The sequence below is a fragment of the Phaethon lepturus genome, unplaced genomic scaffold (genome assembly GCF_000687285.1).
Source record: "Phaethon lepturus isolate BGI_N335 unplaced genomic scaffold, ASM68728v1 scaffold12422, whole genome shotgun sequence".
Lineage (NCBI taxonomy): Eukaryota > Metazoa > Chordata > Aves > Phaethontiformes > Phaethontidae > Phaethon > Phaethon lepturus.
The window spans coordinates 30,171-33,383 of NW_010522635.1; the positions used below are offsets into that span (position 1 = coordinate 30,171).

The 3,213-nt window shown below is 50.7% G+C and overlaps 1 protein-coding gene across 1 annotated transcript in view; it reads left to right on the top strand.

The window, feature by feature from the left end:
* COL5A1 (collagen, type V, alpha 1) overlaps positions 1-3,213 on the top strand; it is a gene marked incomplete at its 5' end in the record, with an annotated part of 119,246 nt that overhangs the window by 26,112 nt on the left and 89,921 nt on the right. The window lies entirely within an intron of this gene.

The following is a 3,213-nucleotide window of genomic DNA, read 5'->3' on the forward strand; positions in this document are numbered from 1 at the left end:
CTGGAGGGCTGCGTGGGGCGGACCAGCCGAGGGATGCCGCGCTGTCCCCGCAGTGGCTTTTCCAGCTCGGGTACAAAAACCCTGGGGAAATGCATTGCTATGATAGCCTTGCAGTAAACGCTTTGTAGATTTGATGCTTTCTGTGCTTCTGCCAATGCCACCTGTTTTCCAAGCTGCCTCTTTCTTCAGGATTGTTGTTCTCTCTGCCCTGTGTCCCCTAAATTCCTGGATCTTAATTAAATGGCAGGTTGCTAATCTGTGTTATCAGGGTTTTCCCACTCATTTGATAAATTTTTGAATAAAAACTGCTCTCCGAGGTCTAGGTATCAGCCTTTAGATAGGAAAGACACGTTGCCCACCGGAGGAGATGCTCATTTATGGCTTAGCGGGAGTCGCAGCATAACAAACGGCGATGCGCACGCGACGCTTCATCGGAGCACTGCGGCCCCCGTCAGTCACTTGGGGTCAAGGCTGAATAAGGTGAAGTACAATTGCCTCAAAGCATAAAGCAGCTCCAGAGCTTTTTAGGATCTTTAAACTGGTGATTAGATGTCTCTTCTGAAAGGATGGAGGCTTCAATTAGGCGAAGTGCCTGGGGATGAATCAGTGTTGGCAGTGAAGGGATGGGGCGCAGGGAGGATGGGACCGTGTGGTCTGGGTGGTGAGTCTGGAGCTTGGCTTGGGCTCTTGCCTCATCATTAAACGGCCATTTGAGCTTGGTCAGGTTTTTTCATCTTGTCCTTTTTCTGTTCTCTTCGGGCCATTGCCAGTCCCTACCCAAGAAGCTCTTGGCGCAGGACGGATGGTTAAGTGGGCAGGGGTAGCAGGGGGCTGAGGAACGGGTGACTGTAGGGATGTTACATGGGACTGGAGAGAGCAAAGGGGCTCTCGGCTGTCAGGATTTGGTGAGGATTCCAGGGAAAGTAGCAGGAAGATGTCAGCAATGATTAATGGGTTTGACAGACTCGGCCATTTGGAAAGGCAAGAAAATCTTCCACCCGTTGAGGACAGGAAGCTGGAATGGTGGATGGGTCTGTTGCCCGCAAAGCGCTGTTGTGTAAATAATCCATACTGCTGATGAATACTGTGCATATTGTCTTTGGGAATTAGCTCCGCATTGTCACTTAAAGGACTTTGGTATAAGCTCTGGCTTAGCATTTGCTCCAGCAAGCGCAGAGGGTGCTCGGTGTTGTGCCGGCGGCTGTGGCCGCTGCCGGGGGAGTGTTTACATTAGGGTAGGGCGTTATTTACATTGTATGGTTATTGGGGCTGGGGGGGGGGACAGCCGCCTGGAAATGAACCTTGTATTAGTGTCTCCTGCTCTGCTGATGACTTGAGTCCTTGACTGGTATTTGGGTATTGGCAGAGCGACAGCTTCTTCAGGAGAGCTTTCCAGAATTAGCAAAGCCATCTGGCTTTTGTTTTCTTCTTAGAGAATTGCTTGTCCTTCCCTTCCAGTAAGGAGTCCTTGCTAAACTGCTCATAATTTGTATTGCGATATTATGCCGACAGGCCTACAGCGTGCTGTGGTCTCTGCAAGCATGTATGAAACACAACTCCTTGCTCCAAAAAGCTTCTTTCCTAAGAAACAGCCATGGAGCGGCTGACCCAAGGAGCCAGCAGTTATGGATGGAGGAAGCGCGACGTGGCGTTGCCCGACTGTTCCCACCCGTGGGAGCAGGGCTGAGAGTCGCCGACAGCTCAGAGCGGAGGGTAGCAGGCTTGAGGGAAGGGGAAGGGGCATAGAGGAGGGGACCGTGCTTCCCTGCCCTGCTCCTTCAAAGCCAGCGGCCAAGGCTAACAGCGAGTTAGTGGATCCTTGTGCGATAGGAAATTGGGTTCCTCCCTGGGTTTATAAAATAGAAAGGTTGAAAATTACTGGGGAGGTTAATTACCTTTGAGCCAAAGGGCTTATTTTCTTCTTGTTGCTGTGGTCAGGGAAAAGAGGCATGTGGGTTGTCCAAATAATTACCTTAGTTTGTGTTCTGTAAGTTTAGCTTTGCTGATACTAATGGTTTCGCTTTGAGGGGGGATGCAGGACTAGGCTGATGTGTCGCGAGAGCAGCGTTTCTTAAGGTGCCTCTTCTCTCAGATGGAGATGCAGTGAGAAAGAGTAACTATTATCAGCCCTTAAGAAAGGTTTTTCCTTGAAGCCATATTTGGTTCTAGTGAAACTTTTATCCTTTTTCTGCTTAATTAAATCTGTTTTTTCTCAAGACGACTCGGAAAAGGCTCCTATCTGAGTGTGAAAAGCCAGAAGGAGCCGTTCGTGTGGTAACTGGAGCCCAGGAGGGGAAATAGCAGAGGTCTCGCAGCAAAGCTGCCCGTCCCTTCCTGCAGCCCCTCTGCGCGGGATGGGGAAGCAAACATCCGGGTTGGATTTATCCAAACCACCAAGTATTTGTAGCTGACTCATGACTGCGTGTGAGTCAAGCCCTTTTTTTTTTTTCTTGAGCCAGGCCTTCAACTATTGCCTTCCCATTTTTCTAATGCAAAATTTTTGGAAGCCCAAAGGATGCTATTTGGGTACCAGGTGCTCTGTCTGGTGAGCTCGCTTCTGTCCATGGCTGGCCAGCGAGAGGGGCTCAGGACAGAGGTGCAGGGCCTGGCAGGGGTGATGAGGCTTCGTCTGACCCCGTTGCTGCAGTTTGGCGGCTCTTCTGGCACGGCTGTGTTTAAATGAGGGACTCTGGGATGATGCCAGTACAACAGAGGATGCACTGATGCTCTGAGCAGTTACCGTACCTTGGACCTGGGTAATGGTATGCTATGGTAATGGTAACGCTATGCTGGCAGAGCCACGGAGACCGTGAGCTCTGGGTCACCCCTTGCTTCGCTTCTTCACTGACTTCTCCGATACCGCTCTTAAGCCAACCTGTGCAGACAAGGAGCCTCTCGGAGCCCTGGAGCAGGGCAGCCTTAGCAGAAAGCCTCTGTCTGTGGGCAAGTGCTGATGACAGGCTTTATCAAGTGGAACATCTGAGGGCTGGCAGGCTGTCTCTGAGACTGGGATCAGGTTTTTCGGAAGCTTGCTGGTGGCTGGGTCTCAAAGCTTTCACTTCATCCTAGAGCTGCATTGAACTGCTGCCACTCGTAAGCCACCCCACTGGGTTTGCATTTATGGAAGCCGTGAGTTTGTCATAATAAAACTCAGCAACATCCCAACTGCTTCCAATAATTTTTAAGATTTTTTTTTGGGGGGGGGGGGGGGGT